Source organism: Musca autumnalis, unplaced genomic scaffold (genome assembly GCF_047663935.1).
Source record: "Musca autumnalis isolate F117 unplaced genomic scaffold, ASM4766393v1 scaffold_4, whole genome shotgun sequence".
NCBI lineage: Eukaryota > Metazoa > Arthropoda > Insecta > Diptera > Muscidae > Musca > Musca autumnalis.
Window position 1 is genome coordinate 142,279,530 of NW_027411977.1, and position 27,966 is coordinate 142,307,495.

At 37.1% G+C, this 27,966-nt stretch overlaps 2 long non-coding RNA genes across 2 annotated transcripts; one reads left to right on the forward strand and one right to left on the reverse strand.

The window, feature by feature from the left end:
* Positions 1-27,736, forward strand: LOC141400685 (uncharacterized). Its single transcript, XR_012412171.1, has 4 exons — positions 1-613; positions 687-888; positions 24,109-24,287; positions 27,183-27,736. It is a non-coding gene; the product is annotated as an uncharacterized lncRNA (long non-coding RNA).
* Positions 24,431-27,966, reverse strand: LOC141400686 (uncharacterized). The gene is made up of 2 exons (XR_012412172.1): positions 27,658-27,966; positions 24,431-27,577 (listed from the first exon to the last, which is right to left on the reverse strand). It is a non-coding gene; the product is annotated as an uncharacterized lncRNA (long non-coding RNA).

Below are 27,966 nucleotides of genomic sequence, written 5' to 3' on the forward strand. Positions count from 1 at the left end.
ATTCACCAGCATCTACTTGCCGTTTCCGCGCCTCATTTTTAAAACGGTGTCTTGTTCGGTCGGTTGTGCGAAGAAATGTTGTCGGGTTTTTCGTTTCATTTTTTATTAAAAAAAAACTGCAAAGACCACGCAACAAAACTTCACCATTCTAGTGCCTTGCAATAAGAATGGGGATGTGCGTGTAGTCTTTGATTCGCATAATTTTCCTTATCTTTCTAGAAAAATGTGTATTCATTGAAATAATTTCCTTTACGTGTATTAACATACGCTTGCTCTACACACAATTATTCCTATCCATCATTGACAATATGCTTATGTGTATGTGAATGGAGGGTGCCGCTATGCGAAAAAACTTGCATTTCGCGGGCAATTTACTCGTACATGTCACGTACACAAGTCACACATATGAATGGACTTTTTAATGGAACCAACACAGTCACAATTGTTCGACCCACGCCAGTCACACACATGTTTGTATGTACATGCTATCAAGTCTCCATCATGACTGTACGACGCAACAGCAGCCCTTTACTATTACGCTGCCTTTTGTAACTGCGTCATGACGATTTCAATGGAGCTCAGCCAACGCTGTGCTGACCGCACATGTCCGCAGGTAATGTATTTCTTTGTTGCAAATGTTCATTTTTATTTTATAGTAATTATGACTTTGTTTCCTTTCCTTACAGATAAACCTTAGTGGATTTTAATACTTTGGGTGTACCAGATTTACCTAGCAACATCAACAATTTCCTTTACCTATGTCTCTTGTCACGTTTTGTGAATTGCAGTTTGTGTCGTTTCATGACAACAACTCATGGAAAAGTTTACTGCATGGAAAATTCAACATTGCCTGAGCCACATTTGCTGTTGCCTGCCGGTCATCGTTAGGTGAGTTCCATCTCAAAGCATGGTGTATGGACAATAGTGTTAAAGTGCTCATAAAGAATTTGGTTTCATTAAGAATCACACAAAAAAAAATCACGTGTAAAAACTATCTCAACAGCTAAATTGTTTTGCTCCAGATTCCTGTTAATTGCTACCTGACCTACAGTGCATACTCATCCCAAAGGTGTTCATCGCGTAATGACAAAAACATGTACGAATGTGAATATGATCATCAACCAGCAATGTTCGCCAGAAAAGGTGTATTTTATAATCGTAAAAACAGTGTGTTAAATATGTGAGAAAAAATGAAATAGGTGGATATAATGAAAATGCTTGTTGCGGTTGGGTCAATAACAAGCCGATCACTAGCCACAGGCTAAAATACATCATGCCAAGATGACACTCCCTTATCTTCTGTAACACGACTGTGTGGTTGCATCCAGCCATATTCAATATGCTGGTACATGTCTGCTCCAGGAAGTACAAAAGGTACAGCAGTATGGCATGGGGAAAAAAAATGTCTGAAACTGGAGAAAATTCATAAATAATTGGGGTAAATAAACGTAGAAGTCAATATGTTTACTTACCTTTTATGCCATTGTGAATCATCAATGTGTTTTTTTTTGTGTCGTACAAGTAAACACACAACCGTACAAACGATAATTATGCTTTTATATGGTAATTTCTCATATTTACCAGCAGTGATGGGTTGGTGTGGGTCAACGTCGTCAAGAGCTATACACCAATAACAAAATTTGTATCTTTTGAGTGTTTGTAGGCGTAAAATTATTAAATTTTCTCCAGATTCTTAATTTGCGTTGTGCCATTGTATATAGTTTGTGTTCTAATGTCAGCTGTCAGAGAATTGACAGCTGCCATTCAGATAGCCGTGTCTACACCACCTGTATTAAACAGTACAAGGTTGGTGGTATGAAATTTGCCGTCTCTGATAGCAGGCATATGAGAGCGGCTTAACGCTATATATGAAAATTGAATTTCCAAATAAATAACAAAAAAAAACGTTATAAAAAAAAGAGAGAGGCACTTCAATACTCATGCAAGTAGAATGAGAGATTTTTTTGGAAAATATATATATTTTTTTTGGAAAAGACACCTATAAAAGGCAAAATTGGTTAGAAAATAGCCATATTGTCTTAGTAAATTCCTGTGCAGACGAAGTGCTAGAAGTTTTTCTTTCAACCTATTGGTGAATAAGAGACATATACTAAATAAAATTAAATATTTCACTAAATTGTGCAAAGTGTCTGAATGTTTATAAAAAAAAGTGAACGCCAATGTTGACGTGAGATTGAGAGTACATAGATCTTCTTTTTATTGAATAGGAGTTCCTTGGGCTGAAAACATAAGGAGTCTCCATCACACAGTGAAATTTGTTTTGGGAAATACCCACAAAGACGACAGATCTAGTGGACATTAGTGGAAGGAAAACCCTTATACGAAATAAAGGAGCACAGCAGAGGCAAGGTAGGACAGAGTGTTGTTGAAAAATAGTGGTGTTTGTGTGCGATTGGCCCAAAAATATTATAAAAAAGCGAATACAAAATCCTTGATATTTGAATCTTTGACGTCGGCCGGAGATCATAGTGCTGCCGGCCAATCGCCGCCGTTGTCCAGAAAAGTGGAAGTTACTGAACACCCTGTGGTCGTCAGCTGCTGCCCATATAACAGTGGCGACAAAAACCATTCACAGAGTATTCTACTCTTCCCATTGCCAGACTGTTCTACATCAATTGAACTGTTCCTACCACTAAAGCTGCCATAATCAGAACTAAGACAAGAAAATTAAAGTCGCCCTTCAGGCGCATATCAAAATAGCGACATATTGATGTCATGAGATAAATGTATTTGTTTTGTATGTTCGTGTTTTTTTGTTTATTTGAAAAGTATTTTTTTTATTAACTTTATATTTAGTGATATTTATCTTGATTTTCCTTGCAAATGTTTTTATATCATATTTATTGACCTTTGATTTTCATTATTATTTTTTTTTATTTTACGTTGTGAAGGGCAGTACAAATAACCGTGATAGGGGTATTTGATTAGAGTTTGGACTGTTTTCTTATGTTGTCCAAAGGTCGTAATCCATCTAACTGAGCTCAATTAGGTAGGAATATCTGAATTAAGCATAGTTTGGTCTGTATTGACCAGTCACCCCATTGCAGGATTATTGTAGGTCCTGTTTTAAAGTATTTTTTTTAACGTAAATCTCGATTCAAAATTTCAGTTACGTCCAGATTAATATGACATGTTTTTTGTAGTTTTAGGATGTTTTATTTAATTATTATTATGAATAAAGATATGTTTTTGTACTGATGTTATAAGAATGAACATGGAGTGACTTTTTGATTTGGGAGGAAAAATGGTCGTTTGAGGGAAAAGCGTTAGGATAGACTGGGTTATGGGGTCCATAGGAATGAGGATGGAAAATATGGATCATAGAAGGGTGGGCTGAGTGGGGTCTTGAACACCAAGAGACCTGTATCCCGATGGATGTTCTCTGTGTGTGTTGTGTTATTGTTTATTGATGTAGTTTTGTTCATTTTTTTTCTGTTAGACCACTGGCTGACCTCGGATAGGTTGAGAACTCACCCTGAGGGTACTGAGTGGCCGGATATAGCAGTCGGCGATGCGTGGTCATAACAGTAATGGCGCCCAAACCAAAAAAGTGTCTTCTGTGTCACTTCGACAGTGAGATTGGAAGAGTGTAGATAAGTGCAATAAAATCTAGGCACTTGGAAATAGCCCGATATTAAAGGAAATAACCCAAATCTTCTAGTCCTAATCTAACAATAACTAATTAGTATTGCAACCAGAACTACGAAATAGTGTCTGTTGAAAAGTGCAATATTAGATTTAGTTATGGTAGTGTTAGCCTAGAGGAAAATTTTAATGGTCAGGTGCAAGCTCTAGTTCGTCATGTGTAACTATGAATGTTGTGTTTTTGACCTGTGTTTGTCTGTTAGTGAATTAGTTTTTTTTATTAAAAGATCTCTTATATATAGGATTTCGAGTGGACAGAATGATAGCCATTGCGGCAAGAGTAGAAGCCGTAAGTAGAGTATTAATAGGCCAATGACCATGAGAACTTCAGTTTTAGTAAAAGAATAAACAGGATTGCCATGGTTTCCGAATCCTATCTAGAGAATCCATAAATGTTGTCAAGAACATTCAAAGGGAAACACTTTAATTAAAGAATACTTATTTAGTTATGTATTTGATCTTCAGAGCTGACATTGTTTCAAACCAAATCCTACACAGTGGGTTTGTAGAAAGCCTGAAGCTCGTCAGTATAGTGAGATCTGATACTTTTATACCCTCGCCTGACAGAGTCCCTTAATTAGACGACCATGAACCTCCTGTTTGGTGAATAGTAAACAGAATTAAATAAATTTTACTTTTATATATATTGACATTCGTATTAAACGATAGTTAGATAACAAAAACCAGTAGTAAAGTGACAATATATAGTAAAAGATTTGCGTATTCCATTAGCTGTGACAGATTGATAAGCATATTCAAATAAGATATTTAAATACAGTAGGTGTTCCAGGGAATGATAACCCGTTCTGCGACTAAACGAAACTGGCCTCCAGCTTTTGATGCTCCCTCGGATTTGGACAAAATAATACCTAAAAAGAAAAGAACAAAAGAAACAGAATTAGATATGGCAGAAAACAACGAACCAATACGAGACTTATCTGCAACGATTATTAATCGCCCAGGTACAACGAATTCACAAGCCCCAGCTCCGGGCCCTGCACAGCTAGGGGGAGATAGTGGTGGAGAACGCTTTTCGACACCAGGGACTTCAAGGAATCCGACGGATAGAGACCTAAACGACAAAATAAAGGGTATAGTAGTAAATGAAATGCAGGAAATTAGAAAAACGTTAGACGCATTAGTAAAAACGGTTGAAAGGATAAGTATATCGGCCAATAATACGACTCCCAGGGGGGTGAATTTCGAGACCCCTATTACTAGTGGCAGTGTACCTCCTCAGGTGCCCATTAACAGTATGTCATCGACTGGTAATCCGGCAAATCCTCCAGCCAACCCTCCGGTTCCATCAAAAAACGAGAATCTAAAGATTAGGGTGGACAAATTCGGATTGAATTTCGACGGAAATGTTCAAAAACTGACCATAGAAGAATTCATATTTCGCTTGGAGCGTTTACAGGGACAATATCAGATCCCGTGGGAGGAGATATTGCGTGACTTTCGATTGTTAGTCTCGGGACCAGCGTTGGAATGGTACTGGCAAGGGCAAAGAACACATGATTTTAGTCAGTGGATCAGGTTGAAGGACGCCCTCTTGTGTCAATACCGGACCACTAAATCGCCATTCGAGGCTATGAGAGATTTAGTGGACCGAAAACAGATGGCCAACGAACCGATTGACACATATTTCCACACCATGGGTCAACTCCGTTCTCGTCTGCAACATCCAATAACTGATCAAGATATGATCAATATTATTAAAGTCAACTTGCGAGATAATATTAAGGCGGTTATATACCCAATGACTGTCGCTACCGTTGAGATGTTGCGGATTGAGTGTAAGGACGTGGAGAAAAATTTCCCTAAAAGGGACCTCAGGACTCCAGTACCATCTCATCCACGCCCGGTGAGGCAAGTAAGTGAGATCGAGTTTGAGGAGGAGTATGAAGATACGAATCCAACAGACGATATATCGGCGATTCGAGTGAAGAGTCAGCAAATCAAACCTCTAAAATGCTGGAACTGCCGAGCCGATGGACACATGTTTAGGGATTGTCCGTCCTCTGAGAGATCTCTCTTCTGCTACCGGTGTGGAAAACCCAACACGAAAACTTGTAATGTACCGTTTGTACCAGGCCGGACCTGAATGATGGAAATTGGTGTTGTATTTGTATCGAGACCAAAAAGACTAATGGGAGCCATTAATACTGCTAGCTATCAGTCGGGTGGGGGAGTCCGTGTCTTTACTGTTCTCAAAATTATTCAACCTACACATAAACAAAAAATATTATTTAAGACTCCCGAATTACTAAAATGAAACTAAATGTAGATGAACCAAGTATCTATTCAACACTGCACCCCTGTTGAATCAGATTAAAGCGAAATAAAACAAAGATCAACCTCAGATTGCAGCTAACGGAACTCCAGATGACGATTGGAGTCCGACCCTCTAAAACCCACCCTACCATGGTCTCAAGGGCTTTGGATTTTTGTGGAGACCCCATACTTGCAGATTTACCTGTCTATCTTACCTCACCATCAGTAAGAAAAATAGCAAATTAAGGGAACATCTTGGTAATAACCAGATTATATTTTAATAAAAAAAAACTATCCTTTAAAATTATAATTCAAGAAAATATATTTATAATAATAGTTATAATGGATAAAGGTATAATTTTCATAATATTCATGACTTTATCTAATAGTTATTTGGGTGCATACACTCGATAAAAATACAGTACTATAAATGAGATTGTCCTTTCAAAAAGACAGAATTAATTATAAGTTTAATGAAGCCAAGAATAATAATCGAATTTAGTTTGAGATTTTGTAAATCAGTAGGATAATATATGATGTTGGAAGGATCCAACAGATAATAATAAAAGATATAGCAATAAAATAAGCTCTCAAGAAGATTAATGTAACAAAGGGATCTTTTTACCATAAACCTTAATTATGATTTACTTTATTTAATTTTGGTTAAAAGGGTCATTTAGCCCAATTTATTGGGTTCAATAAAAAAATGAATAAATTTAAGGAAATGAAATTATGGTTTAAAGATCGCTTTGCTGACACCAATTTTAAGGATTTATATGCAAATAATTCAAAGTTATTTTTTTTTACACATTTGGTTTGTTATAACTCAAAACTCACTCTTAATTTCTGGCTACAATCCTTTGAGCCACTCCTACGAAGATCGCCGAGGCCTCGATGAACAAGCGTACGTATGTGGGTGAAGGATTATGAGGATAATGATGAAGGCTGTAAATATTTTAAGACACTTATTAAGGCTTTGGAAATGTTTGCATACTTTATGGAGCTTAAGTTTTGGATGATTATTTATACTTATAAGGCAAAACCTTTTGGTTTCCTAAAATTAAATTTGTAATTAACTAACGTCGGAGTCAGGAATCGAACTCAGGTCCCTTGACTTGTTGATAAGATACAACGCCCGCTTACTACTTGGGCTATTGCGGCTGTTGTCAACTTTGGCTTTAAATAGGTTTTAGTGCTGTAACAAGCATTAGTGTCTGTGCACAATCATCAGCCAATCAGAAATGGACTGTAGCTATTTTTAGCCCACTGGATGGTTAAACTGCTGTCGTTGCTGTTCTTGTGTTGCGCCGCACAGTCTCCGAGTTGTATTAATTGATGGTTTTTTTAATTGTAAATTATTCCACAATTCCGAACCCAATGCAAACTGTTATAATGTGGAGAATTTAGTCGTATCAAGTAATTCTACATTCGGCATTACGGATGTGGGATTCCGAAGTTTTTCCAAAATGGCCGATAGTTACACAGATGAAATTTGGCCAACCCTTAAGTCCCAACAACAATGACAATGGATTAAAAGAAAAGTTGCTCGATATGCACAGCTGGACTTAGACAATTCTAGACGATTTGTATTCTCCCAAATTTTAAGAAATCACTGTGACTGATGGTGGTTTTTGCACAACTTTTTTTGTGTTTTTTGTTTGCGAATAAAAGATGGATCCCCATTTACGGCTCAAGAATCGGAGGGCCGAAATGAGGATAGTTATAGCGATCTTAGTATTTGGCAAAACACTTTATACACAGTTTAGTTACAATTTATACAATTAGAGTATCGGTTTTCGGTACAGTTCCTTGGTATTTCTTGTGAGTTTTCTTTGATTTGCGACCGGTTATATTATTTTGAAATTAATGAAAATACACTTCGGTGTAAAAGATTTTGGTTTGCAATGATATTTAAAGATTTAATTACACTTTTGCTTTCTCTAGGCTGATTGTAAAACTCTAAGTTTATTAAGAATCTGTTTCCACTATTGATGTGTGTTTTCGTGTTTGGTTCAGGAAAGCAAAAGCAAGATCTTCTAACATTTAAACCAAGGAGAGGGCTAATCTCATTTTTAGTGGGATTTCACCACTAGATATTGCTTTATCCATATTTTTAGATGAGAACATTTAACGAAAAGTTAAATTAATCTCACAAAATTCGATCTGATTATATGTGCTCACTAACACCTAGAAAGGTACCTAAAAAAGTCTCCAATAGAACCGTTAGGGTAGAGAATGCAAAAAAATATATATATTAAGAAATAAAAAAATGATTCGATCACGTCGTGGATTGAACTTCGGTCCGTTGGAGTCATAAGCGGACACGCATCCCCTGAGCTACACCAGCATGTGGGGGTGGCTCAGCAAACTAAAAGCTTAGACCGGCTGCGTTGCCAATGCGAACAGACGGGGTTTTCGATTGGCTATACAAGTTGATGGAAGAACACTCACAGCAACGGGGAATAACAAAAAATCAAATCAAGTTAGGGAGTTCTTTAACTTCCCAGCAAACAATTTTGGTTCATTACGTTAATGATGTGGGACCATAGTTTATCACAAAACCAAGTGATATCGATCATTTGATTACGATATCAATTGGAATTAGACATATAAATTATGGTCTGATATCTTTTGCGTGGTAAGTTCCTACGAACTTACCCTCGAGATCTTCTAATTCGTAGTACACTGTGCCTACCTTTTTCCTAATTTTAGCTGGCAGAAAGACTGGGGCTAGTTTAGCATTATAATTCTTTTCTGCACAACTTTGTGCGAAATTTCGACGGAATACCGGTTGTCCTTCTGTGAAGGATATTGGTCGAGTACGTAAATTATACTTGTCTCTGTTGATATCGTTGGCCTTGGAGATGTTAGTTTTAAGATCTTTTCTGATCAGTTGAAGCTGATCCTCTCTGTTCAGTATACAATGTGGTTCGTCAAGTATATTTAGTGTTTTTAGTAGGGAATAAGTGTCTCCATGAGTGACCATGTTAAAACCAAACGTTGCAAAGTATGGAGAACACTTTATCGCCTGATGTATGGAGTTCCTTAATGCACAGCTTATATAGGACAATTTTTCATCCCATTGCCGCTGATCGGATTTCAAATAGGCTCGAATGCTAGCTATTATTGAGCGATTAACACGCTCAGAGGCGTTCGCTTGTGGTGAATATAGAGCCGTATAAATATGTTTTACTCCGAACTGAGTTAAAAATGTGTTGAACTCGTTTGATTTAAATTGAGTTCCGTTGTCACTCACAATTTGCTCGGGAACGCCATAGGCGTGAAATATATCTTTTAATAAAAAGTTTTGTAAGGGAGCTGCCGAAAATTTTTTTAGTGGGCACAACCAATGGTATTTTGTGAGATAGTCGAGGACTATAAAAATTCCTATATAGCCATTTTTCGACCTCGGGTATGGCCCTAAAATGTCTATATATAGCCTTTGGAAAGGTCTAGTTATATGTACAGATTTTCCCATTTCAGGTTTCAGACTTACGTTAGGATGTTTGGTGGTTTTACACGTCTCGCAGTTGCGGACAAATTCACGGACTTCGGAAACCATACCTGGCCAAAAGAAATTCCTGCGTAGGAGGTCTACGGTTTTTCCTATTCCACCATGTGCGGCCACAGGGGAATTGTGAAATCTCGTGATCAATGAGCTTCTTAAGTTTTCGGGGATCCAGAGCTTCCAAGATAGGCTTTCTTGTACTGGATCTCCAGTAGAGTGTTCGGTTCGGATGTACACAAAGTTATCTACTATTTTGACATCAGGATATTTAGAAGGGATTTCATTAATTTTGGTTTTCAAACTCCTATAGTCAGGGTCTTCAAAACTCGGGGAATTAAGGTCAATTTCAGGTCCAATTTCTTCGATTCCAGCAAGTTCATCCACATGTATTCTGGACAAAGCGTCCGGAACAATATGTTCTGTACCTTTGCGATGGCTAATCGTAAATTTGTATGCCTGTAACTTAAAAACCCAGCGTGCTAGTCTTCCGGTCAGGTCGGGCTGTTTCATGAGCCATAGCAGGGACGAGTGATCGGTTACGACTTCGAATTCTTGTAATTCTAAGTAGCACCTAAACTTTTTGATCGCCTCAACCGCTGCTAGGCATTCCCGTTCCGTCACACTATAGTTTCTCTGGGATGTATTTAATTTTTTGGACATAAAAGCGATTGGCTTTTCATTTCCTTCGGAATCCAACTGCACTAACACAGCCCCAATGCCATAATCGGAAGCATCACAATGTAAAAAAAATTTTTTGGTGAAATCCGGATTAGACAGGACGGGTGCTGTGGTGAGACGGGTTTTTATGATGTCGAATGCTTCTTGGGCTTGAGGAGTCCATTTGAATTTTTGTTTTGTAGTCAGTGTTTCAGATATTGGAAAGGTTATAGTGGAGAAGTTTTCTATAAATCTGCGGTACCAGCCCGCCAGACCTAAGAATCCCCTAACCTGCCTTATACTTTTTGGAATAGGCCAACTGAGAATCGAATCGATTTTTTCGGGATCAGTATGGATACCTCCATTGCCGATGACATACCCAAGATATTTGGTTTGTGTCACACAAAATTGGCTTTTTTCCACATTAAGGGTTAAATTGGCTTTGGACAACTCATGAGCTATTCGTACTAAAATGGACAAATGGGTTTTAAAGTCTTCGGAAACAATGACTATGTCATCCAAGTACCCGAAAACGCAATATCTTAAATCGGGCGGGATGATCATGTCAACCAATCGACACATTGTTTGCGGGGCTGTGCAGAGCCCGAAAGGCATAACCACGAACTGATACAGTGGCCTTCCGGGCACTGTAAAAGCTGTTAACGCCTTCGAATCTTCAGACAGACCTATCTGCCAGTATGCGTCTTTAAGATCCAGTTTTGTAATGATGTTAGCTTTGGGTAATCTAGCAAAGATCCCTTCAATACTGGGCAGAGGATAGGCGTCTTTTTTAGTAACGAGGTTCAACTTCCTGGCGTCAAGGCATAAGCGAACTTTATTTGGTTTAACCACTAATCGCATGGGCGAGGACCAGGCGGACACTGAGGGTTCTATAACACCAAGTGAAAGCATACGATCGATTTCTTTATACATTAAATTCTCCACGGCGGGAGAGACGGGGTAAAATCGTTGCTTCACTGGTTTTGCCTCTCCTATCTCAATGTGATGTTTTAAATAAGACGTTCTACCTAGGCCTTGTTTCGAAAAATTTGGAAACATATCTATTATGGCACTCAATTGACTCTGTTGGCTGGGTGTCAATGGGTATTTAAACATTTCAGAAGTGTTTGGGGGATATACAGTGGTCGGATTTGTCGTTCCGATAGAACAAACCGACGATTCAAGAGCAGATGCAATAGCAGGACTATAAGGAACATTTGAAGGTGTAGTTGTGATTGGGCAGTCAAAAATATCTGGGGCTAGGCAGAAAAGTTTCCAAAAATCTAACCCTAATATCAATCGTTGAGTTATTGAGGGAACAATTAGGAGTTTTATAAGGTGACTTTCCCCACGGAAACACATTTTAACCTGTAGGGACCCCAAAGTCCTCTGAACTGACCCATCGGCTGTTCTAACAGAAGTTTTTCCTGGTGTAAACTCAGGATATTTCATAAAATTTTGAGTTGCCAAATCAGAACCAATACAAGATATATTGGCCCCTGTATCTAATAAACCATATTCGGTGAAATGTAAGAAATTAACTTTCGCATAAAATCGTTTATCTTTAGGGTCATTTAAAATTGTAGATATAATATATTTAGAAGCCAATTTACGTCGTTTGTAATATTGCCTAAGTCGTCGAGTCGACCTTTTCGAACTTTTATTTTCTATTACTGAAACTTCAGCTACAGAAAATATTTGATTTCTTTTTTCTAAGTATATTTGATATCGCTCGTGAAATGGACGAATTGGGTATAAAATCTTTGGGACTGGCTGCGAAATTTTCAAATCTGATTTAAGAATAGTTACTTTTGGTGTTTGGTCAAGGTTTTGTTCACTCATGGGGATCGATTCAGCTGGTACTATGGACTTCGATTTAATTGTTGGCTCATGCAGTTTTTTGTCTGTGTGGACATTTTGCGATTTGAGCACTTTATGCATTGTGGTTTGTATACCTTTTTGGTACCACACCCATAGCAAAAAACTGTGCGATCCTGGAGACAATCGTCCCAGTAATGGCCGCTTTCGTCACAGTTCCAACAAACTACATTCGATGGATCCTTCCTAATCGCATCCACACATACCTCAGAAGTCATTTCTCCCTCCCCTTGTTCTCCACACTGCAATTCTGCAATGTTTCTACGAGAATTCGAATTATTTGGAAAATTTTGTTTGGATATTGAATTCCTTTTGAACGACTCATCATTAACTAAGTTTTCTCGCATTTGTACGAGTTTCCTCAGATGAGCTATGGTAAAAATTGGGACGTATAGCAATTCGTGTCGAATCTCGGTTCTTAAATTCCTTGTTAAAATTTCAACCAATTCTTCTTCTGGAATGGGATTACGCAAACGGTCTGCTATAGAGCAAATTGAGTCGTAAAAGGAATCGAACGATTCGTTAGCCCTCATCTTCCGATTTCTTATCATCTCCATTAGGTCAAAATCCGACCTCAGATCTTTGAACTGTGAGCGTAAAGCTCCACAAAATTGGGTCCATTGTATGGACTCTACACTTTTATGGTACCGCCAATACCATTCTTTGGCTTTTCCGGATAAAAGTATCGTAAGATTTTTACATACGTATTCAAAATTATTATTTAGGTGTTCCTTAGTTAAGGTTTTCACCCGATATAGGAATTCCTCCACTGACAGACCATGGTTAGATCCATCAAATTGGATGTGCCAGTTTTGGAGAATGAGAGTAATTCGATCTGGACGCAATAACTGATAAGGTTCTTCGGAGTTAGATGAAAAATTACCTGAATTTCTATTTTCATTGGAACCAATAGCTGGGGGATTGGAATTTCTATCGAAATTATTGTTTGTTGGGTTACCGTTTTGAATTGCACCTTGATTTTGGTGCTGGTTTCCTAAATTTAAATTTTGAAAGACTTTCGCCACACTTTTTTCAATCATACGATTGATGCGAGAGTAGTCAATCTCATTCGTCTTATAATACGTAGTAGTAACCGACTGCTTAGAGTTCTGCCCAGGATTACCATGCCCTTGGGACTTTTGATATTGTTGAGGAGAACTGAGGTAAGGATTTGAATTGCTTAAAGGGGTTTGAGGATTATTTCTGACCTCAATCAGACTATTTGGAGGAGGAAATTCAAAATCCTGGCTTGTATTAAAAGGTTCACTAAATAGGGTTTTACTGAAGTTGCGGGTAACTGGACGATTAGCCGCTGCGCCACGAGGTTTACCACGATAGGAAGAAGAACCCTTCTTAATAGCACCGGTCTGGGTTGCTATTTCGACTGAATCGAAACTTACTATCGGATACTTCTTCAGATTTGCAAGTTCGCAAGTTTCGTTGCATGAAGGGCACTTGGATGAATTGGACAAGGCCTCCTCTATGCATTCTTTGTGAAAAATGTGCTGGCATATATCAAGGATAAAACATTCTTGACTTTGCTCAAGCAGGACTTTATTACAGGAAGGACATTTAACCTCCTCATCTACGGTATTTTTGGCTTCCGTAATTGGATTTGAAATAGGACTACGGGGAATAGACATTTTATTTTTGTATAATAGAAATAACAGGAATTGATAATGGAGTGCACTCGAATTAATTCGATGAGAAAGCAAACCAAATTGAAACTCAAAAGTTAAGAAATAACAATTGGAAACTGCGATTAAATTGCTTGTACCATATAACTTTACCAAACAAACGGGGTAATTAGAAAGGGTTTATCAAATCTTAATGGAATTAGTAACATTTCTTACTGATGTAGGTGAGGCAGATATGGGTAAACTAAAAAAATAGACATATTGTGAATCTGAGGTTTGATTAGGACAAAAACAAATTGGGCTATTGAGCATATATTTTTTCCCCGTAAATACTTTTTAACGACAAACCGTCAGTTTTTTTTTCTTAGCAGAACTGACATTTCTGGACTTCAAGTCGCAGTTAGCAACATTAAAGTTAATCCAAAAAAAAAATATCAGGTTGACGGTATCTCAGCCGACAATAAATAAGAAATTCATGGAAAAAAAACAAATGCTAACGGATTTGACAAAAGTGCTCTGAAGCATTCAGTCGAAGTTAGAAAATATTGTTGAGAGAATTCTCGGTCAGTTTTCCGAAGACACCAGAAATCTGAAAAATCCACAGAACTTCAACAAGTATTCCAACCACCGTATCCTGCATCAAAATAATCTTATCAAAAACCTATATATTGAAATCTAAATTAAGTGTATAATAAAAAATTATTGGGGGCAATCAATACCTAATGTTGGCAGAAACATGTAATTGTAAATCCTGAGCAATTTATTCTCTTACGAGAATAATTCGCAAAGAAATTACAACTCTACGCTTAGGTGATAAAATTTTCCTTGTGCAGGAAATGCTCTTGTCTAAAAGGACTTGATTGTGGTTGCCCCACGATGGGCGCCATTCTATTTATGTAATGTACCGTTTGTACCAGGCCGGACCTGAATGATGGAAATTGGTGTTGTATTTGTATCGAGACCAAAAAGACTAATGGGAGCCATTAATACTGCTAGCTATCAGTCGGGTGGGGGAGTCCGTGTCTTTACTGTTCTCAAAATTATTCAACCTACACATAAACAAAAAATATTATTTAAGACTCCCGAATTACTAAAATGAAACTAAATGTAGATGAACCAAGTATCTATTCAACACTGCACCCCTGTTGAATCAGATTAAAGCGAAATAAAACAAAGATCAACCTCAGATTGCAGCTAACGGAACTCCAGATGACGATTGGAGTCCGACCCTCTAAAACCCACCCTACCATGGTCTCAAGGGCTTTGGATTTTTGTGGAGACCCCATACTTGCAGATTTACCTGTCTATCTTACCTCACCATCAGTAAGAAAAATAGCAAATTAAGGGAACATCTTGGTAATAACCAGATTATATTTTAATAAAAAAAAACTATCCTTTAAAATTATAATTCAAGAAAATATATTTATAATAATAGTTATAATGGATAAAGGTATAATTTTCATAATATTCATGACTTTATCTAATAGTTATTTGGGTGCATACACTCGATAAAAATACAGTACTATAAATGAGATTGTCCTTTCAAAAAGACAGAATTAATTATAAGTTTAATGAAGCCAAGAATAATAATCGAATTTAGTTTGAGATTTTGTAAATCAGTAGGATAATATATGATGTTGGAAGGATCCAACAGATAATAATAAAAGATATAGCAATAAAATAAGCTCTCAAGAAGATTAATGTAACAAAGGGATCTTTTTACCATAAACCTTAATTATGATTTACTTTATTTAATTTTGGTTAAAAGGGTCATTTAGCCCAATTTATTGGGTTCAATAAAAAAATGAATAAATTTAAGGAAATGAAATTATGGTTTAAAGATCGCTTTGCTGACACCAATTTTAAGGATTTATATGCAAATAATTCAAAGTTATTTTTTTTTACACATTTGGTTTGTTATAACTCAAAACTCACTCTTAATTTCTGGCTACAATCCTTTGAGCCACTCCTACGAAGATCGCCGAGGCCTCGATGAACAAGCGTACGTATGTGGGTGAAGGATTATGAGGATAATGATGAAGGCTGTAAATATTTTAAGACACTTATTAAGGCTTTGGAAATGTTTGCATACTTTATGGAGCTTAAGTTTTGGATGATTATTTATACTTATAAGGCAAAACCTTTTGGTTTCCTAAAATTAAATTTGTAATTAACTAACGTCGGAGTCAGGAATCGAACTCAGGTCCCTTGACTTGTTGATAAGATACAACGCCCGCTTACTACTTGGGCTATTGCGGCTGTTGTCAACTTTGGCTTTAAATAGGTTTTAGTGCTGTAACAAGCATTAGTGTCTGTGCACAATCATCAGCCAATCAGAAATGGACTGTAGCTATTTTTAGCCCACTGGATGGTTAAACTGCTGTCGTTGCTGTTCTTGTGTTGCGCCGCACAGTCTCCGAGTTGTATTAATTGATGGTTTTTTTAATTGTAAATTATTCCACAATTCCGAACCCAATGCAAACTGTTATAATGTGGAGAATTTAGTCGTATCAAGTAATTCTACATTCGGCATTACGGATGTGGGATTCCGAAGTTTTTCCAAAATGGCCGATAGTTACACAGATGAAATTTGGCCAACCCTTAAGTCCCAACAACAATGACAATGGATTAAAAGAAAAGTTGCTCGATATGCACAGCTGGACTTAGACAATTCTAGACGATTTGTATTCTCCCAAATTTTAAGAAATCACTGTGACTGATGGTGGTTTTTGCACAACTTTTTTTGTGTTTTTTGTTTGCGAATAAAAGATGGATCCCCATTTACGGCTCAAGAATCGGAGGGCCGAAATGAGGATAGTTATAGCGATCTTAGTATTTGGCAAAACACTTTATACACAGTTTAGTTACAATTTATACAATTAGAGTATCGGTTTTCGGTACAGTTCCTTGGTATTTCTTGTGAGTTTTCTTTGATTTGCGACCGGTTATATTATTTTGAAATTAATGAAAATACACTTCGGTGTAAAAGATTTTGGTTTGCAATGATATTTAAAGATTTAATTACACTTTTGCTTTCTCTAGGCTGATTGTAAAACTCTAAGTTTATTAAGAATCTGTTTCCACTATTGATGTGTGTTTTCGTGTTTGGTTCAGGAAAGCAAAAGCAAGATCTTCTAACATTTAAACCAAGGAGAGGGCTAATCTCATTTTTAGTGGGATTTCACCACTAGATATTGCTTTATCCATATTTTTAGATGAGAACATTTAACGAAAAGTTAAATTAATCTCACAAAATTCGATCTGATTATATGTGCTCACTAACACCTAGAAAGGTACCTAAAAAAGTCTCCAATAGAACCGTTAGGGTAGAGAATGCAAAAAAATATATATATTAAGAAATAAAAAAATGATTCGATCACGTCGTGGATTGAACTTCGGTCCGTTGGAGTCATAAGCGGACACGCATCCCCTGAGCTACACCAGCATGTGGGGGTGGCTCAGCAAACTAAAAGCTTAGACCGGCTGCGTTGCCAATGCGAACAGACGGGGTTTTCGATTGGCTATACAAGTTGATGGAAGAACACTCACAGCAACGGGGAATAACAAAAAATCAAATCAAGTTAGGGAGTTCTTTAACTTCCCAGCAAACAATTTTGGTTCATTACGTTAATGATGTGGGACCATAGTTTATCACAAACTCCTGTATGCCCTAATTGCCAATCGGGAAACAGGAGGAGGGATGTGGAGAAGGCAGGAGATGCACGTCCCTCGGAGAATCCTGCAGCATAAATCCAGTAACGATAATTACAAAGACCGTAAACGAAAATAATGAAAAAAAAGTAATCGACGAGTCCATTGGCAAGCAAAACAACTCGTATTCTAAACGCAGACATTATATATCAGTTGAGGACAGGCAGGAAAACTATGATAGAGTTAGGGCAAAAATATTCAGTGATGATGGGCCAGCGTCAAATTTGCCAAAACGCATAATAAAAATTCGTCAAAAAACTGCGGAAAAGAGGCAATATAGAAGAGAATTAGTAGAGGCTATCACACGTGCGAATGCCGTTCAAAACGATCCCCGAATATACGCCGAAATAGCCCTCAAAGGAAAAAGGATTAGTGGGCTACTGGATACAGGGGCATCCGTTAGCTTACTCGGAAAAGGGTGCCGCGAATTTATTGACGATTTAGACCTCGAGATTAAACCAGTATTCCACAACATAACTACGGCTAGTGGACAAGCGTTCCGAGTGCTAGGGAAAATCCAATGTGAGGTAGAGTACAAAGGAAAAAAAGGGGACATCGTCTTACTTTTATGTCCCGATCTGGAACAATGTCTTTATTTAGGTATCGATTTTTGGAAGAAGTTTCAGTTGGCACCAGATTTGATAGCTATTGAAGAGATAAATGTCGAAAAAGTTGTTGATGCCTTTAAGAATCCCGATGTGGAACATAAATTGAAACCACACCATCTGACGGCCGACCAACAACAAAGACTGAATGAGGTGATTAAAAAGTTTGATACTTTTGAAGAAAAAGGCCTTGGCCGCACGGATCTTGAAAAACACACCATTAAATTAGTCCAGGGGGCCGAACCGGTGAAGGATAGGCATTACCCTATATCTCCGGCGGTACAACAAATAACATTCGACGAAATAGACAATATGTTGAAACTAGACGTCATTGAAGAGAGCGAAAGTCCGTGGAGCAACCGGACTACCATAGTCCGCAAGCCCGGCAAAAACCGCTTCTGTCTAGACGCCAGGAAATTAAATAAGCTAACGGAGAAGGATGCATATCCTCTCCAAAATATAGATGGAATATTGAGTAGGATCGACGAGACTTATTTTATAAGTAGCGTCGATCTAAAATACGCCTTTTGGCAAATAGAATTAGATGACGAAAGCAAAAAGTATACTGCCTTCACGGTACCGGGACGACCCTTGCACCAATTTCGCGTCATGCCCTTTGGGCTATGCAACGCGGCACAAAGGTTGTGTCGCTTGATGGACAAGGTCGTCCCCAGCCGCCTCAAAGAAAACGTATTTGTATATTTAGATGATCTACTTGTGATCTCTAGAGATTTTGATAAACATTTAAAGCTATTAGAAGAGGTAGCTCAATGCCTTAAAAAAGCGAAATTGACAATTGGACTAAAAAAATCACAGTTCTGCTTTAAGGAACTGAAATATCTAGGATTCGTGATAGGTGGCGGAAAGCTAAAAACTGATCCGGAAAAGGTAGAGGCCATAAGAAAAATAGCCATTCCCAAAAATGCCCGAGAGGTAAGAAGCTTCCTTGGGACGGCAGGGTGGTACCGTCGTTTTATACGGGATTTCGCGGCCATCTCTGCACCTTTGACCGACACTTTAAAAAAGGCAAAAAAGTTCAACATGACCAAGGAAGCTATCGAAGCGTTTGAAAACCTCAAGATGGCGTTAACCTCAGCCCCAGTACTTCGCCATTCGGATTTTACTAAACGGTTTTTCATACAATGCGACGCCTCAGAATATGGCATTGGGGCCGTATTGTTTCAGCTCAATGACCAGGGGGACGAGCACCCCATTGCATTCTTCTCTCAGAAACTCAATTCATGCCAGCGAAACTATAGTGTAACGGAGAAAGAATGTCTCGCGGCTGTTATGGCAGTGAAAAAGTTCCGACCTTATGTCGAACTTATGGACTTCACTGTCATAACAGACCATGCAAGTCTCCAGTGGCTGATGAATTTGAAGGATCTGAGTGGGAGGCTCGCCCGTTGGTCATTGCAGCTACAAGCTTTCCACTTCCAAATCGAACATCGAAAGGGCAAGGATAATATTGTAGCAGACACATTGTCTAGGCTGCCTACAATCCACGAGCTGACAACCAATGAAATGGTCGATTTTGACATTAATGCCTTCAATGAACAGGAATACGAAGAATTAAAGAAGACCATAGAATCAAATAAAGAGCGGCTGCCGGACCTTAAAGTAGATAATGGGATGGTATTTAAAAGAATACGATCCGAAGGTAACGAGGATTTAGCCGAGTATGAGTGGAGGCTGTGGATACCGCAATCGGTTACCCACACATTGATACAAAAAGCCCACGACCTACCAACAGTGGCACATGGTGGAATGACCAAGACCCTAAATCGTTTAAAACAACGATATTATTGGCCAAATATGACCTCGCAAGTCCGCCAATATGTAGGACAATGTCAAACTTGCAAAGAGGTTAAAAGTGCCAACTACAACACCCAAACAACTATAGGGAATGAGGTTGTAACGGAACGGCCATTCCAAAAGATATATATCGATTTCCTGGGGAAATATCCCCGATCAAAGAGTGGAAATGCATATACCTTCGTTGTAGTTGACCACTTTTCAAAATTCGTTTTTTTGAAGTCAATGAGAGATGCCACCGCTAGCAATGTGGTTAAGTTTCTCATTGAAGAGATTTTCCACAAATTCGGTGTCCCCGAGACTGTCCATAGTGACAACGGGGCCCAATTCAATTCCAAACAATTCAAGGAAATGATTGGTGCCTACAAGATAAATCATCTGCAAACTGCCCCATACTCCCCGCAGTCAAACGCGTCGGAGAGGGTTAACCGGTCCGTCCTTGCCGCCATCAGATCGTATCTGGAAAATGATCATCGGGACTGGGACCTCTACCTCTCCGAAATCGAATGTGCTTTACGCACTTCGGTACATGCGGCCACAGGAGAAACGCCCTTTTTTGCGCTCTTTGGGTACCACATGTACACTAAGGGGACAGACTACAACCTAGCTAGAAAGTTGAAGTCACTTTCCGATCATGAGGTCATAGACTTGGACAAAAAGGACCGCTTGAAACTCATTAGGGAGAAAATAAGACAAAATATGCACCAGGCCTATGAAGCAAGTGCCAGACGATACAACCAGAGGGCTCGAGTGACGAAGTTCGCCCCCGGACAGGAAGTGTATCGTCGAAACTATCTCCTTAGTGACTTCCAGAAGAATTTCAATGCTAAATTCGCCCGGAAATTTACCAAGTGTAGGATAAGTCGACTAAAGGGGAACAACATGTATGAGCTCGAGGACCTTAAAGGTCAACCATTGGGAGTAGCTCATGCGAAAGACCTCAAAAGGTAAGAATGAAAGAAAAAACTTTTATCATTTCTACCTCTGGGTGCAGTAGAAACGTGTGATACTAGGAAAACTATGCGCAATATAGGCTAAATATTAAATTGAGAATGTCCCTATATGTGTTTAGCCCTAGTTTACACTAAATACTTACATCCAGGTCCGAGAATATCGTCTGCAACATGACAGGAAGATCATTATAAAATGCTCAGTAAGAGCCATCATACGGAGCACAACACAAAAGGGTGGGGGTACCTATAGAAAATAGTCACAAAGTACACTAATTCCAAGGTGAATTTCATAAAATACTTCCCTAATGGTTGCCCGGCTGATGAGACGTCAGGGTGTAGGAGTTCCCCACGTATGGTCATCAAAGGCCTAGATGATTGATCAGAACTAGTGCAAAAACCGCATCGTTAACCCGCACACCGTCTTTTCGGTCGCCAGCTCCTCTCAGCCGGAGTTTTGTTGCGGTTGGGTCAATAACAAGCCGATCACTAGCCACAGGCTAAAATACATCATGCCAAGATGACACTCCCTTATCTTCTGTAACACGACTGTGTGGTTGCATCCAGCCATATTCAATATGCTGGTACATGTCTGCTCCAGGAAGTACAAAAGGTACAGCAGTATGGCATGGGGAAAAAAAATGTCTGAAACTGGAGAAAATTCATAAATAATTGGGGTAAATAAACGTAGAAGTCAATATGTTTACTTACCTTTTATGCCATTGTGAATCATCAATGTGTTTTTTTTGTGTCGTACAAGTAAACACACAACCGTACAAACGATAATTATGCTTTTATATGGTAATTTCTCATATTTACCAGCAGTGATGGGTTGGTGTGGGTCAACGTCGTCAAGAGCTATACACCAATAACAAAATTTGTATCTTTTGAGTGTTTGTAGGCGTAAAATTATTAAATTTTCTCCAGATTCTTAATTTGCGTTGTGCCATTGTATATAGTTTGTGTTCTAATGTCAGCTGTCAGAGAATTGACAGCTGCCATTCAGATAGCCGTGTCTACACCACCTGTATTAAACAGTACAAGGTTGGTGGTATGAAATTTGCCGTCTCTGATAGCAGGCATATGAGAGCGGCTTAACGCTATATATGAAAATTGAATTTCCAAATAAATAACAAAAAAAAACGTTATAAAAAAAAAGAGAGAGGCACTTCAATACTCATGCAAGTAGAATGAGAGATTTTTTTGGAAAATATATATATTTTTTTTGGAAAAGACACCTATAAAAGGCAAAATTGGTTAGAAAATAGCCATATTGTCTTAGTAAATTCCTGTGCAGACGAAGTGCTAGAAGTTTTTCTTTCAACCTATTGGTGAATAAGAGACATATACTAAATAAAATTAAATATTTCACTAAATTGTGCAAAGTAAGTGTCTGAATGTTTATAAAAAAAAGTGAACGCCAATGTTGACGTGAGATTGAGAGTACATAGATCTTCTTTTTATTGAATAGGAGTTCCTTGGGCTGAAAACATAAGGAGTCTCCATCACACAGTGAAATTTGTTTTGGGAAATACCCACAAAGACGACAGATCTAGTGGACATTAGTGGAAGGAAAACCCTTATACGAAATAAAGGAGCACAGCAGAGGCAAGGTAGGACAGAGTGTTGTTGAAAAATAGTGGTGTTTGTGTGCGATTGGCCCAAAAATATTATAAAAAAGCGAATACAAAATCCTTGATATTTGAATCTTTGACGTCGGCCGGAGATCATAGTGCTGCCGGCCAATCGCCGCCGTTGTCCAGAAAAGTGGAAGTTACTGAACACCCTGTGGTCGTCAGCTGCTGCCCATATAACAGTGGCGACAAAAACCATTCACAGAGTATTCTACTCTTCCCATTGCCAGACTGTTCTACATCAATTGAACTGTTCCTACCACTAAAGCTGCCATAATCAGAACTAAGACAAGAAAATTAAAGTCGCCCTTCAGGCGCATATCAAAATAGCGACATATTGATGTCATGAGATAAATGTATTTGTTTTGTATGTTCGTGTTTTTTTGTTTATTTGAAAAGTATTTTTTTTATTAACTTTATATTTAGTGATATTTATCTTGATTTTCCTTGCAAATGTTTTTATATCATATTTATTGACCTTTGATTTTCATTATTATTTTTTTTTATTTTACGTTGTGAAGGGCAGTACAAATAACCGTGATAGGGGTATTTGATTAGAGTTTGGACTGTTTTCTTATGTTGTCCAAAGGTCGTAATCCATCTAACTGAGCTCAATTAGGTAGGAATATCTGAATTAAGCATAGTTTGGTCTGTATTGACCAGTCACCCCATTGCAGGATTATTGTAGGTCCTGTTTTAAAGTATTTTTTTTAACGTAAATCTCGATTCAAAATTTCAGTTACGTCCAGATTAATATGACATGTTTTTTGTAGTTTTAGGATGTTTTATTTAATTATTATTATGAATAAAGATATGTTTTTGTACTGATGTTATAAGAATGAACATGGAGTGACTTTTTGATTTGGGAGGAAAAATGGTCGTTTGAGGGAAAAGCGTTAGGATAGACTGGGTTATGGGGTCCATAGGAATGAGGATGGAAAATATGGATCATGGAAGGGTGGGCTGAGTGGGGTCTTGAACACCAAGAGACCTGTATCCCGATGGATGTTCTCTGTGTGTGTTGTGTTATTGTTTATTGATGTAGTTTTGTTCATTTTTTTTCTGTTAGACCACTGGCTGACCTCGGATAGGTTGAGAACTCACCCTGAGGGTACTGAGTGGCCGGATATAGCAGTCGGCGATGCGTGGTCATAACATGCTGCTGGATTGATGTGAATGTGTTTTTAATATATTTAGTGAATTCATGGTTAAAATTACTGATCCCATACAAGACCATAAGTGAATTTGAAGGAATAAAATGATTTGTTATGAAAAGTGATAGTCTTTGAATGACATTCCAAGAGCGATTTAGTTCCTAATAAGATTGTGATTTACTCAATAAAAGGCAAGGCCAAAAGTGTTCTCATACGTTCCAGAATTCCTAAGAAAAATTATTGTTGTGTTATGTTGATATAAGAACAATGGTGGTGGATGATGGTGATGATGTGGTCTTCACAATAAAGTGTTTTCTTTTTTTGTTATGCAGTAGAGAAACAATAAACAGGCTGATTGCCCTCATGACATATGTTTATGTGCGTGTGTGTGTTTTTGTGGCTACAAGTAAATGATTAAACAAATGAAAAACGTGAAAGGAAATGTGTGTAAACAAAAAAACAAACAATGTGAAGAAATAAGAAGAAAAATTTTAAGAAAGAACAAATAATTTTAATGCATTCAACTCATAGTCATTTGTTCAGTTGAATAACTATAAACAGAGAAATGTTACTTTCGTTGATTAATTCTGGTTTTTTTGTTGTTGTTGTGTATTTTCAGTTCTTGTTCGCGTAAGGAATGTTGCCAAAAATTGTGTACCTTTCAACCACCAGTGTGTGTTTTACCCAACATCAATTTTGTTTTGCATCAATGGACAAGTTGGCTCATTTAATCATTATGAATGGCGAGAACTCCCGTGTTTACACCAACGCTAAATGGTTGCTGCTGATTGTTTTTAGGTGAGTTTAGCATTTCTATTTATATTATACTGGGACAGCTGACTGACAGTGAGACAGGGCCTTGGTGGCATTAATATTAGCCAAAGGTGATGAATGTGATTATTAATATGAAATGTTAATGGTGCAAAATATCTGTTGTCTTCGGAATATTTTAATTTATTAAAATTGAATTTGTGATATCAATGTATACTTTGAATGTCGTTTGCAATTATTTGATAATTGGTTTCTACCTGTGGAAGGAGTGGCTATGATCACCTTCCGTGAATATGTTTCATTATTGTTGACTACGTGGAAAAAAAACAAATAAAGAATTGACACCTTTTCTGCCGCCATTGAATTGGACTTGACGTATTTGTATAATATTTCTATTTTAGTATACCTTCCTTATTATTATTATTTTTTGTGATGTATAAACATTTTATGATATATTAGATCGTTTGTTTTCCTATATTTAAAATTCCTTATCATAGGGAACCCAGATTGTACTGAACACAGATTAATAAAATTATCCCATTGGGTTGTGATTTTCAGTTTGAAAAGATAATATGTCCTATTATTTCAATGGGGTTTGGGGTTAATATGTCTTTGAAAACAAATCCCCTTTCCAGGTAGATTGCTTTCACTGTGGGTGTAAAAATTATAGCTTCTTAATTTGAATTAAGGGATTTTGGTTTGATTTGTGATTTTTAAAGATTTATAAGGCATGCAACAATTCCTTGATTTTTTTTGGTTTACTCGTTTATAGTTGACATGCTATATTAAGGTGGTTAGACTTTTTATACTAGTTTATTTGGAGCTTACTTTTAGCCTGTCTCCAGACCCAACGTGGGGAACTCCCACACCCTGAGATCTATTGGCCGGGCAATTTAAGTTATGTACTATCATGCTAATGACTACTATAGAAAAAGAGGCAAGAATATTATGATATAATTAAAAAAAAAAAAAAACAAAAATAGGTAGATAAAATTGGACGTTCACGACACAAATTTATAACCTATATTGCACTATTATTATCATATCACAATAATCTATTTTCTTCTTCGTTTTGGGTCTAGGAGCTTGATGTGAAAATACACTAACATCAAAAGCTGACAAACGATTCCTTTTGCTACGTCTTTTCCCACCTATCTGTTCACTCATTAGATTTTATAATGATAATTAATAGGTCAACTCGGATGTTAACAGTGATTTTTATATACGTTTTGGCAATGATATAAACAAAAATGTTGTGGAAAGAAATATTGTATGAAAAAATGAAAGCAGATTTACCTAAATAAAAAAATTACTGGATAAACAAGTTATTAATACGTTAATGAACTTAACAAACAATACATAAAATCAAATAACACAAAATATTAAAGATTATTTTTTTTTTTTACTTTTAATTTTCAACATACATATAAGAGGGCATAAGATGAATTTTCAATTGCTTGGTTATGAAAGTGTGTGGATTTTTATATTTTTTTTTTTTAGGAACATTAGTTTCTTTTTTTTTTATTCATGTTAATTCGATGTGTCCTTATTGGTTGTCACGGTATATTGCTCATTAATAATTAACGTTACTGAACAAACACATAATTAGATCAAACACGACGGCAGTTTTCCTATATTAGTAAGAAAAGAGATCACGTACACGAGTACTTTGCGCAATGCACTCTGTGATACCTTCGTCACTGAAGCAATTGCACATTTCCCCTTATGTTTTCTCTAACGACTATTGAAACTACTTATCACAAAACATATACACATAAACAGAACAGGTCATAAACAATACATCATTTGTTACATTAGACGAACAAGAGCTATTGCACTTGACCATTTTGGAATTTTTAAAACAAATATCCTAATTTTCTCATACTTATAGCTAATTATTGCACATTTAACACAATTTCATAAGGGAAATTGTGGTTGCAAAATTTGCATTATAAGAAAATGCGATATTTGTCTTTTTGGTTTATTGCATCATAGGTCTATTTTACAGCGCACTGGTGGTATTGCACTGTGTATTGAAATTAAATCATTTTATGATTCGTTTTTTTTTAAATTGGGCGCCATATTGTTAAAATCCGGCTTATGCGGCACTGTGGTGGGGTATCCAGCTAGTTCAGGGGAGCTGTTCTCAAGGCGGTCCCAACCCTGGCACCATCAGCCCAAGGGGATAAACAATAATTGAATTTGAACATAAAAAGACAAGAACACAAACAACAAATACAACCCTACATATACCAGTGACAAAGGTGCTTGATGGAAAATTGCACCCACACATAGCCCGCCCAACCTTGACCCTTTAGTCCGTTTCATCAGTCATTATTAAAAGGGCCCCGTGCTCCACACACACTTACCTAGCAATTTACATCGTATTACCCCCCTTTATAACACAAAACTAGCACATAATTTTTCTTGACAATCAAGCATAAAAATATATTGATGGCTTAGTCATTTTTTTCTCTTAACCTACTAACAAAAATTCATAATCACAAAAAATGAATTATTAATACCGGAATTAGGGACAAAATGGCGAGTCACTGACTCAGATTACCTCTCTTTTCCAATTACAATGCCAATTCGGCCACACACAATAAAATTCTAACAAATTCCCTACCTAAAAGAGCTCTCTTAAGCGGTGATTAGACTGTTCATTGGTAGTCTTAATATTTTTTTGTTTAAATCCTTTTATGATAATTTTGCTGAGAAGTAATCCTACACTCGATTAATATTAAATGGCGGCATTAATAACCCTCACATAAATAAAAAATTAGAATTAAATATTGAGTATGGACAACACAACTTATTTTAAAATATATCTAGTTTACGATAAAAATCAAATTAATTAGAATCAAGATATTTTTTTATATTAAGAATTAATTCAAAGTTTTCTCATTACTTTCATTTCAGGTAATTTTTTTTTTCTTTTTTGATAATTGGCGCTCATGCGCGAAATGGCCGTCAATTAAATAAATTCGTTCTTCGTAAGCAGTGTAAACGGGGGATTTCACTATTTAATTTACCTGGCATCAAAGGCTTACATCAATCTTTTACTCAATTCAGCAAAGAAAGGGTTCTCTTGGCAAGCACCAGAAACGCACGGTTTACATCAATTCTTCAATGATCCAGGCAATCATATGTGTGGTTCACAGCAAAAACCAAAAAATCATAATAAGGTTATTTCGGCTTCCCCGATGTATTTTTATGGATAATTTTCAAATGGTTGAATAAAATGTTGCTGCCCTCCTCCCTTTTGGATCGTCGAGGAGGACAGTTGATGTCTTCTTTTAAATTGTTGGTGCAATCTTAAATGAAGAATAAAATAAACACAACACCAAACAATCACTACTTGTTACTAAATACAAGCACCAAAATTAAAACTTACGTAGTTGGTAATCTGCCCACAACATTTAAAAAAAAAAGACACAATTTTAAATAAAATATTTGAAATGTTTTTTGAAAAATAATTTATAATTATTTGTTTTATTTTTTTGTTTTCTGGGTGAACGTTGAGGTTTAATATCCCAACTTAGGGGTTAGACACGGCACTTGATTCTGACGCGCTTTTTAGGTTCTAGGCCCTTTTATATCCTGGGAAATGACGCTAAAATTTTCCCCTACTTTCCAATAATTTTCTTTTATTTTCCTTCAGTTTATTTATTTTCTTTTACACCCAGGTACTACTAAACCTGTC